This window comes from Halyomorpha halys, unplaced genomic scaffold (assembly GCF_000696795.3).
Source record: "Halyomorpha halys isolate HHAL.00 unplaced genomic scaffold, Hhal_1.1 Scaffold403.1, whole genome shotgun sequence".
In the NCBI taxonomy this organism is placed as follows: Eukaryota; Metazoa; Arthropoda; class Insecta; order Hemiptera; family Pentatomidae; genus Halyomorpha; species Halyomorpha halys.
In genome coordinates, this window is record NW_027116019.1 from 298,878 (window position 1) to 311,341 (window position 12,464).

Here is a 12,464-nt window from a genome sequence, read left to right on the forward strand (position 1 = left end):
AGAGAGAGAGAGAGAGAGAGAGAGAGAGAGAGAGAGAGAGAGAGAGAGAGAGAATAAACTTGAGAAAAGTATTATTTTTGTAATGTTTTATACTTAAAAATGTAAACTTAATGTGTTTCATAAGGTTTTTCCATTAATAATTTTGACTGATTTATTTAGTTCCCCCCCATAATAAGGAAATCAAAGCAGCATTTCCTAAAGAAGGGAGAGGGAGGGAGTGAGAGAGAGAGAGTGAGATCGATCAAAGAGGGGCAACTTTAGGGATGAATGGAAGCAGGGCTGGCAAGCTCCAACCCGCCCATTACAAACGGCCACTAGCTGTAATTAGTAGTGGACCAGATGAAAGGGCAGCCGCCAACTTAAATCAAACGAGGCCAATTGATTTAGAGATCATCCTCTTCCTTGGCCAGATCTGTCGGGAGTTCTTGCCAAGCCGGAGATCCTGAAAGGTCAGGGCGTTCGGAGTCTATTCTCGTCGATGGTGTCCGCTGGCGGGATGCTTCGAGTCGTCGTCACTAGGAAGAACGAATATAAACTATTTGAAATAAGTCATTATTATTTGTTTAAAAAAATTCTTCATAGCCTGCTTTTTGAAAATTCGAATTATAAATTTATATATTCAATTATAAAATTATATATAAGTTCAATTAATGTATATATTAATTATTAAAATGGTTAAATAATTGCTTTGTACGATTCATCTTTGGGGTCCCCAGAGACGCCTCTGTCACCCGATTTTATGAAGAGTTGAAGTGGTTTTATCCCTTCCGTCGTAAATACTTCCTTGGATCCTTTCTCTATCAAGTTATCCAATCCCGCCGTCTATCGTACACCTCAGATATCCTTCTATTTAAGTCCTCAGTGCATTCCCGCATTACCCGCTCACGGCGTTCAGACTTATATGTAACTGTCCATCGAACCGCAGCCTTTGGTAGATCATCCGTTCCTCTTCCCTATGGAATTCTATTTCCTCCTTCATTCGTAGTTGTAATACCCTTCCAATCTTCAAATCCCGTATCTTCGACTACCTTCTGTCCAACCAATTCCGGGAGAATAACAATTGAAACTTTCCAAAAAAGCTTTATATATATTTTCTGTATTTTATGTCTTAGATCATCGTTTATAATTGTAAATATGTACACTAGCAGAAATTATATATCTTTTCATTTATTACTTTTTAGTTTAATTGTATTTGATTTTTTATCATTTTTTTTCTTTTTATTTATTATCAGAAGTCATCTTATGTTTTATGATATGACAAGTGATTTTATTTTATTTATTTTATCACTATCTTATATATTCTTTTATTTAAGGTTTTTATTTGTATATTTTTAAATTCATTGTATTATTTTATTTCATGACATCTTGTAATTTCATCTATATTTTGTAATTTACTCTATGGCTCTAAAGCCTAATTTTGACGCCTGTAAATTATTCTAAAGGGATCAATCACAGAATAAATAAAGATTATTATTATTATTATATACACCCGCAAATATAGTATTAGCGAAGCATTTCCAGGTCTGCTAGTATAACTATAAAATAAAAACACTGATCATATTTTCATTATTATATACAATATTTACACGGATCCCCGAGCACACTCTATCTCCTCGCATGAGGGGTAGAGTAGCGTTCTTCGAAATCACAGCGCAATGATAATAAGTCAGTGGAGGCTGAGTAAATATGCTAAAGCAGCAAACACTTAGAGTGTTAGACACAGACCAATAATCATTATATATGAATGTTTCGGAGGTAAGATAAGAAAACCTCTATCATGAGACTATAGAATATTTTGATGAAGCATACATCTTCTACCTAAACATTTGTATTTCAAGAGAACATTAAAAGTAGTTACTATAATAGTAGGACGTAAAATAGACCAGATAAAATTTTCAAATCTTCTGTAACAGATATTTGGAAGATTCGGGAATGCAATAGATCACAATACACAATCGGGTTCGAGTGACGCTGACAGTACGAATATCGGTCGATGTTAAATTATAACAGAACTTATAATCTGAAGTAAAAGTCATAAAGAGATCTGGATTATCTCTCTAGGAAGTCTGGTAAGTCAATTCTTTTAAAATTATTTGAGGTTTATTTACTTCCATCAATTTCAATAAATTATTATTTATTTATTCATTAACAAGAAAGATAGCTGTGCCACAGAGAAGTGAAGATGCACAAATGGAGGACATTATTTCCTATATGAAATCATGAGGTGACTTTTATTGTATAAAATAAAATATATAAAGTAGAAGATTGGTGTTATATAGTTTTTATTATTGTTATAGGTTTTTATAGTGCATGAATATGGGACAGTGGTCCCGAAACGTTGTACAATTGTTAATGAATAAATAAAAAATAATTTATTGAAAATGATGGAAGTAAATAAACCTCAAAAAATTTTAAAAGAATAGTCATAAAGAGAGAGTCTAATTTTTTCTCTATTCTACAGAATTCTAATTTGGACAAACATTAGCTCCATGATTTTTTGTTTGTTTTTTTTGTTACCTACTGGTTATTCTTATTCAGTTATGAGTTACTGGATGGAAGTAAACAAAGAAAAAAATTCGATACATTTTACAGTTTTTCTTTGATAAAGGAAAAAATGCAAGCCAGGCGGCTAAAATTGTGATTGTCGATTCCGCTCAGGTATTTCTCATCTTATAGACGCACCTTGCACTGGCAGGGCCGTCGTCGATAAAATCACAGAAATAATCGAAGTTTACCGGCATGCTAATAATCGCAGCATCGCCCAGGAACTAGAGATCGACTATAAAACAGTTTTAAACCTTTTGCAAATAGCTAGGACCAAAAAGAAGATTTATGTTTGGGTGCCACACCAATTAACACTACCACAGATGGAATGAAATCGACCCTTTTCTTAAACGGATGGTGACAGGACGAGAAATGGATCACATACGACAAAATTGTGCTAAAACAAATGTGGTCAAAGAGCGTTGAAACAGCTTAAACGGTGGTCAAACCTGGACTAACGGCCAGAAAGGTTCAGCTGAGCATTTGGTGGAACTGGAAAGGAATCATTTATTATGAGTTGCTTCCATATGACCAAACACTTAATACGGATCTTTACTGTCAACAACTGGAGCGTTTGAAGCTAGCGATTGACAAATCTGAATGATAGCAACAAATTTGAAGATAGCTTCTATCACCAAACGCCAGGCCACATACATCTATAGTGACTTGCCAGAAACTTCAGGAGCTTGGATAAACGGTTTTGATGCATCCACCATTCAATCCGAACCAAGCGAATATCATCTTTTTTTCCATAGCAAAACTTTCTTGGTGATAAGAAATTGGCATCAAGAGAAGACTGTAAAAATCGATTAGTAAAGTTATTCGGCAATAGGGACGAAGTGCCAAAAATGGCAGCAAATTGTAGAACAAAACGGTGCATGTTTGACCCAAATCGGACAATGCGAAACATGTTAAGATCAAGTCTTGACTTTCACGTAAAAATAATAAATTTATTTTTCCACTACCAATATATAGAACGGGAAATTTCGAATACACGTTTTAAACGGAAATACATGTTTTGATCTCCCTTGAGTGCAAATTACATAGTTTTAGAAAATGGTATGTGAACGCCTCGCTCAAAAATGAAAAGTCGTACAAAAAAAAATCATATATTTCAGGAATGTATATACCTAGAATGTGACTGTAAAGTTTCCGTTAAAATCGACTTACTGGGAGTACCACTTTATAAATTGGATATAACACATTTTTTTTTCGATCTTCTTCAAAACGGCCTAAACTATTTTGATTAAAGTTCATGAACCAATAAGCGATTAGCTGGTCCTTAATATGAGAAAGGTTTCATCCTCGATAGAATAGAAAAGCAGGGCTTAAATGCCGTATTTTCAAAAAATCTTTCTCTAAAATTCCTGTTAAAGTCACCTCAAATTGAATATATCTTTTTGTTGGAAAGCTTTAAAAGAGAAAAATAACTAGCTGGTTCGGATATAAACATTTATTTAGTTAATTTGAAAACTTAAAGTAAAATAAACAAAAGAAGAATAAAAGTAATATAAACACAAATAAAATTAGCTAAATTAACTAGGTCGCAGCTCTGTAGATAAATACACTGCTACAACTCTCAAAGTGGTCTAAAGTTGGTGCAATGGCTCATAAACAGTCGAAATATCCCAAGAACCAAGATGGCCACACTGGCACTTTTTGAAGGCAGATAGATTAATCAGCAACAACTCATATTGAACTCAGAGATCAGAAACGCAGAAAAGGTCTGGTTCCGGACTATCATGTCCACTAATTAGCAGGAACTCATATTCAAGTCAAAACACAGTAAAGGTCTGGTTCTTAACAGTAATGTCGGTTAACACACTCAAAGATGTTCAATAAATAACAAAAAATGATCCCAGACAGGGCTGGTTACAAACTATCATTACTACTAATTAGGCAGAACTGATTTGAAAACGAAGATGGTCGACCTGTTGCTAGGCGACGTCTTAGTAACGGTTATCAACCCTTAGCAACTGTCTCTATTTCTTAATTATAACAATATAAATATAAATATACATTTTTCTTCTCAGATGACTAAATTCAATTAAAATAATATAAATAAAAATAAATTAAACTCTAATACTAATTAAATACCGTTTACAATAAAACACAAATCAATTATAAAATTGACGTTAACTGTTCCTTTGATTTATTTCTTCGTTAACTTTTGTCTAACTGTTGTTTAATATTTGTAATTAACATTTATTATTCCCTTCTCAAGAACCCTTAAATACTATATTACGATAACAGGACCACACTGCCCTACACACAACTTGGAGACATAAGTAGGTTTATCGGTGAAATGGTGACATTACATTTCTAAAAAAATATAATTTACAGATAGTAAAAAAAAATATTATTCAATCAATTTTATTAATTGTACCTACATATTGTTGGCAGATTTCTCTAATGTCTTTTTTAAATGTTATATTCCTAATATGTTCTTCGATTCCGACTATTACAATTTTTACTAGAACAATGGTAGGTCTAAACTTCCAACTAATTACAAAAGACTCATTTATATGACTATAATAAGGCCTTTTAGCAGAGTTGAGCTTGAGGGCTCCACTAAACCATCGAATTCGTCTCGTATCCAATCCAAAATCCTTAAAGCTCCTTACTTTGTCACAAATAAAGTCATCCATCAGGCCCTCAATGTTTTATATGTTGCCGACTTGGTCAGAACCAGATACCAATCATTCCACGATAAACTTCCCAACCTCCCAAACTCACTTGCTTCTTATCTGGCTTTTCCTTCAGTGCCTGATAATCCCCTTAGGCGTCTAAAAAGAAGATGGCCAAGAGATCTTCTCTAGTAACGTTATTGCTATCAATGGTTAGATTATTCACATGTTTGAATCATGTTAATTTATATCTAATAGCAAATTTACTAGTTTTATATAATTTTATACAGGTGTAAATAACTATAAATTATTTTTAAAAATTTATTTTTATAATTAATTGATTCAATATATTTTCTATTTTTTTAAATCTTCAGCCTAATTTTCTGAAATCAAAATTATAATAATTACCTATGCTATGTCTAGCTAGTGCTGCCATGTTATTTTTTTTTAAAATTTATTTATTAAATTAATTTTGTTTCGATTTATTCTTTTTTAAATATTGATTCGGGCATTGTTGATATTTAATTTCGTAAATGACATTATGATAGTTATAATATTTAATTTTATATAGACAATGTTTTTATTCGTTCTGGATAAGTTATAATTATGTGTGTTAAGTGGATCGAAACTGATCAATAAATTGATTTATAGTTGTTCGGACACTAAGTTTGATTTATGATAAAATTTATTTCAGAATGCATAGGACGTAAAGGTGTCCGCCAGCACTCAAATTAAAGCTATTTAAATTTAATATAAAATAGTAACTAATGTTTATCTTTGTAGGAGTAGTAGTTTTTATGATATTTGACAAATAATCTCACAAAATGTTAATTTCTAGTTGTTCGTATAAAATGTTGGATTTTTGAAGAAAATTTAACTTACTATAAAGTAGCTTATGACACTTATCTTCGTAGGGGTAGTAGTTTTATGATATTCACATATAAATATAAATTTGGCAAATTAATGTATAAATCGATTTGCTGCTTTTTAAAAAGCTATATCTCGAGAACTATTAGGGCTTACATTTTAGCAAATTTACTCTACTTTAAATGATGCTCTCTTAGATTTCTATTGTTGATGGTAGTTGTAAAGATATAGAGCTCCGAATGAGTTATAATTATGTGTGTTAACTCGATCGAAAATGGTTAAAATAGATAAAAACTAAGCTTCGCAAAAAAGAAAAAATGAAAAGATAATATCAAAATATGGTGCTAGAAGCCTCAATGAAAATTATCAGCTTACAACAAGCTTACAATCTAACTATTTCCAGATATTTTATCATTATTTTTTAGAAATTTACAACCTAATCTCAGCTGTAATAAGTCAAAATTCTCAAACCCAACTCAACAAAACGACTATATTGCGTAGTATGACATAAACCCAAGTTGTGGCATTCTGTTCCATGAAGTCCCAACTAGTTTGCCCCATCAGTGCAACAAGTTCGCAAACTAGATCGCCTTTGTGCTCCCCTCCTCCTCCCAAGTTAGGACTAAGTAATTATATCAATTTAATTTAATTACGGGCGGTTATTGGAGCTCGCAGTTCCCCTGACTTGGTAAAAGTCTCGCCCGGTAAGAGGCGGGGGGTCGTTTAAGTTAAATTTTAAGCCGCCTTCGATTTAGTTAAACAAGGGAAACTAAACTTGGCCAGGACTTGAGGCGATAAGGAAGAAGTTAGATGGGCCTAAGGTGAGGCTGGAACGGAATGTCTAAAACTGTGTCAGCAGTTTCTGATAGATCGCAACTTGGATATAACTTCTTCCGAAGGATATAAAAGAAAGTGTAGCAGAGCCATCGCAAGGAGAGAAAAAAACACCGTTACAAGTTAAGCAGTTACGAATTCATTTATACGGTTTAAAACTGTGTCTAAAGTTAATAAAAGGTCACTATTTGGGCTCAACTTCTTTCATTATTTAAAAAAAAAAAGTTTAGAATGAGAATAATTGTTCTAAATATTCAGGATTTTCCCGGGATATTATAGGGTTTTTTTCGGAAAAAAAGTTATTAACAAATAAGCATTTTTGGCGATTAGCTCAAAAAGTATACAATTTTTTTTTCATGTTTATCAATTGTCAATCGATTGGTCTCTTTCTGGTCAATATGAAAAAAATATTACTGATTCTACTAAAAGATTTCTTATTCACTATTAACAAAAAATATGAAGAGAAGTTGGTAGCACCCCCTGGTCAAAATATAACACAAATACGTTGAAATTTAATCCAATGTTTCGGCCGGAATTTCTATCCTTCATCAGGGCTAAGAACAAAGAACAAGATAACAACTAATGAATACAGATAAATACAGAAAATATAAACAGAAGACATAAAGTAAATAATTGTACAGAATGGAATTTATAAAATTAAAGTAATGAAAGAAGTGAAAATTAAAATAATTAAGGAAATAAAATAAAAATTTGAAGTGACATAATGCAAAGGAATATGAATATTTTAGTTTATTAATAATTTAAAAATCAAAATTATGGAAAAAAAAAATGAAATTGAGAGAAAGAAAATATATGTAACCATAATATTAGATAAAGAAACAAAAAGTGAAATTAAGTTAGAAAAAAGAAGTGAATAATTAAAAAAAAATATATAGAAAACGTAACAATTGGTTGTTATATTGTTCTGTTCTTAGCCCTGACGAAGGCTAGAAACTCTACCAAAACGTTGGCCTGATTAAATAAGTTATTTCAATTTATTTGTATTGTATTCTGACCGCATCCCCGAATCATCTTCTTCTCATCTAATTCGTCCACGGTCAACTATCTTTCATTATTAAAAAAAAAATCAATATGTTTTTAGCGTCGTCTTTAACACCATTTTTCATATAAATTAAAAATTAGAAAATTTTACTTTGATTACTTAAATTTATTCGGAGAATTTTTTTTTCTTTCGGTGACTATTGTTCATATAATCATTCATAACTCCTCTCCATTCTATCCAATTCCTACTACTGGGCTACTGACAGCCCTTCCATTTAAGAAGGTTATAAAATATTATTTCAGTCTTTTGAGCCCAAATTGATTAAAAACAAGACATCGAACTAAAAAATCGATAGTGTAGCTCATTCAAAACATCGCCCATACAATGAGCAGGTTACGTAACACTCCTGCTTTTTACTTTAATTATTTATGATCTTTTTCACTTTTGTCATTGTACATTTTTATACTTTTATTGTAACTTCTGTGTCTTTTTTTGACTTGTCTTTAAATATAGTATTATTGACAAGAAATATATAACTTCGTAAGTGCAAACTTTTTTTTTAATCTGCGTATCTTGAAAAATGGTTCGAAATGATGGGTAAGTAGTACTTGTTCAAGTTTATATAATTCTTCTGTAAAATTATGATTATGTATGATGTGCCACTGTTGTTACGTTTGTATTAACTTCTTCTCAACGGACAACTCTGTATAACGGACAAAATCTATTTGAATGAAGGTGTCCTTTATATAGAAGTTTTACTTTCCTACATTGAATTCAGACAACAAATCGAATTGCTGAGCTTCCTATTACTTTTAGAATAAACCTTAAGCATACATTAAGCCAACCCTCCCCATCACAAGAAGAAAAAAAAAATCAAAGCATCCTAATATAGAAGGACTATCGAAGCGATGGCAAGTTGATGATTCGAGCCAGAGGGGGCAGGCCCCTTTGATGTGGGTTGTGGTCCTGCCCAGAACTCAGACCCCGGTAGGGCTACCACATTATTAAAGTGCAATTTCACTGATAATGTCCATGCAACCGAGCATATTGTTGTAAACTATTCCTCTCTATGCACAATGGAGATTGAATCAAGCTGTGAATAATTAAAAAAGATTTATCATTTCATAATAGATAGCGGTACCTGCTAATTAAAAAGTTTTTTTTTTAATATTAATTATAACAAATCTAAAAAACTAGAGCAGTGTATACATCATACAACGTTTCTACTGTCTACCCTACTTCGAGTTCAAATTAGCCCTCGTACATTTCAGAACAGACATTTTTAAATTATTCAATGTGGCTTCAATACTTTCCCGTAAAAAATGTCCAAATGAGCCTTCCATTTCACTGATTAACCCCAATTACAAATGTTTCCAGAAAAGTACTTTTACTAACAAAGAAGGACCCCCCTTATCCGGTACTCTATCAACGTTGGTTCCAATTACACCATTTATTTTTGTAAGTATAATAATTATTTAAAACATGAATACATAAGATTTTTTTTAACAATTACATAAATTTTCCTAAAAATAGTGAATGAAAAAAAACACGGTAAGCTGGTATCGTATAAAAGAGATATTTTCGATTACTGAAAAAATAAAACTTATATTTCTTTACCATACTTCGATGGACAGTATTGCGATATATAATTAAATTAATTATTAAATGAAAAAGTTAATATGTTAAAAATTAATACAAAAGGCAGACTATTTATTCGAAATTATAAATATTAAAATATAATATCAACATGATTTCAATCAATGTCGGTGATTGATGCACAAGGCAGAAGCAAATAAATACACTGAGTGTCAAGGAGAAAAACAAAATTTTATCTTCACATTAAGGTCATGGGAGAGAAATTATATAAATATATATAATTTTTTTTAAACAAAAATATTGTTTTAAAATAAATAATTCAATTTTTTTCCATTATAGTCTCAAAACCTTTTATTTCTCTTATAAGTCCGACGTTTTGGCCAATCCGGCTATCTTCAGGGATAATCTACTACAAAACAGCTTTTATTACATGTATGACTTAACATTATTATTTATAATTTACCTTACCTTAATACAACTTTGAAACTATATAATTTATAAAACTCTAACTCCATGCAGGCTATTCTGCCCAGGTCAAAAACATCTATTTCTATGAAACATTAAAAACATTAGGTAAAAGATATTTTTTTGTTAATAAGTATATCCCAAATATGTATAATTACCTAATTAGTCAAATATTCACTTAAAACAAAATCAAAATCATTTATCATCAGACACTATTCCTTAAAACTTTTATCACAACAATGCTTGTAACCTTCCTCCACTCAGTTCAAGCATTTAAAATTATTTATCATAACTAATGTTTGTAGGATCATACATGTAATATAAGCTGTTTTGTAGTAGATTGTCCCTGAAGATGGCCGGATTGCCGAAACGTCGGACTTATAAGAGAAATAAAAGGTTTTAAGACTATAATGGATAAAATTTGAATTATTTATTTTTAAAAAGATTATAAATAAAAAATATTGTTTTTTTTTTGGAAATTTTGTTAATAAATTGTAACAAATACTGGTAGGAGTTGTATATATAAAAATGGCTTTTGTTAATACGACTGGGTTAAAAAGAAAAACATTTGAAAATGGCCAATAAAAAGGGACTTGGAGAATAAAAGACGAAACATTAAATAGTGTTGGAAGAAGAAAAAAATATTTATTTATTTTAAACTATATATATTATTTATTTCCTTGAAGCATTAACCTCAAAAGAAGATATTTATTTACTAGCAACCAAAAAAAAAAAAAAAATGTTTATTAATTAATATCTACTTGCAAACATGGCTTCAATACTTTCCTATAAGAAAAATGTAAATTAGCCTTCCCACAGTAAGACCCCCATTATCTGGGGCTCTATCAACGGTGGTTCCATCATGTTTGTACCATTTATTTTATATTTATAATATTTTTTTAAAAAAACATGAATAAGCGAGATTATTTTTAACGATTACATAATTGTTCCTAAAAATAATAAACACGGTAAGCTAGTGTCGTATTAAAGAGATGTTTTCAACAAGTGTTTATCCAAAGCATATTTTAAACCGGTAATATTCATGTTGATTGGGATTAATATAAAAAATTTGCCGTACTCCTATCGCCTAGATTATATAAAATATAAAGAAAGAATATAGAATTAATTTTAAACAATATTTTATAAAGACAAATAATTGAACGATAACAGCATATGTAAATAATCCATCTAATACGTTTAATACCAGTCTGTTTCAACAACGCCATCTACACGAAAAACATTTAATGACTTCAAAGAGATAAGTTTTATAAAATTAAACTTTACAATAATTAATAGGCTGAAAGTCTAAATTAAAAAAAATAAATGACTAAAATTCACAAGCTCTTTGTAATGCTAATGCAAGTAACCTTTGAGGATCCATCTGATGATTTAAAAATTTTCATATTAATTTATTGTAATAAAAATGTAAATTTTACCTTTTTGTTTCATACGCAGAGAGTTGAGTAGAAGATAATCTGAAACAAAAGAAAAATATTTATTATTAGAATGTTATTTAAAAGCTAAACAATATAAATATTAATCATCGGTGAAACCATGTAAAGGTTAAATATCAAATTTTCAAAGAGAGACAAAAAATCGTTTAAAATGAAATTTTCTCTGATATTAAAAAATACCAGGTCATTCAAAAAGTCCTGTCGTTTTTTTGGGGGAAATTATAAATAAATAAATATTTATTTATTATCATAAATAAAAAAACTCTTTATTCGCCCTCTAGGTAAATACATAAGTTTTGTATTATATTGTAGAGATCCATTTGAAACGGCCTCATTTCCATTCTGATATTGCACATGCACTTAAAATTAGAAATGTAGAAGTTATAAATTAGTTGGTTGTTAGTTTGTTAGTAAATATTTGGCCTTTTCAGAAGTCTGTTCTGTTTATGCAGTAACCTTTTAAATGGGTCCAAATTTCTTTATTTATGCTTGAGGGCGCTCTCTAGCCGGCCACGTGTTCTAACTTCACGGGTATCCTTTACATAAAATATTAGCGTCACGTTTAGGCCTTCTGAGAAAAAAAATAAAAACAAAATACATTCGATACTGTTTTTATGCGATGAACAAGTTCGTTTCCTCTAAAAAAAGTAATATATGTGTGTACCTCTATACTAACATCTGGATTAAATATACAATTTATATTCTCTTCAATGGAATACTTCTGACCTCCTAAAACATTAAATTTACCCGCTATTCCTAAACATTGAATATTTATTATCTTAATAACATGTTAGTAAATTCATATATTTATAATAGGGATTATATGGGGAAAATGTACTTGATATTTATATCATGAATAGATAAAGCAAAGCACACCATATATATAAATATTAATGTCTTTCAAAGCTTACAAAGTAAACAGAGTATAATCAAAATAGAAATTTAAAATGAAAATTGAAAGGAATATGGTCCGGGTGCGGTCAAAAAAACTCAAATAGTAGAATTATACTATTTTAATGAGCCAACGTTTCGCCCCACGTTGCAGGGCTTCGTCAGAGCTATTTAAACTAACTA

The 12,464-nt window shown here is 30.5% G+C and overlaps 1 long non-coding RNA gene across 1 annotated transcript in view; it reads right to left on the reverse strand.

The window, feature by feature from the left end:
- Window positions 1–12,464, reverse strand: part of LOC106682320 (uncharacterized) — a 468,677-nt gene that overhangs the window by 177,954 nt on the left and 278,259 nt on the right. The window contains exon 4 of the long non-coding RNA XR_010845003.1: window positions 11,373–11,411. This is a non-coding gene — a long non-coding RNA (uncharacterized lncRNA). The remainder of the gene's footprint in view (window positions 1–11,372; window positions 11,412–12,464) is intronic.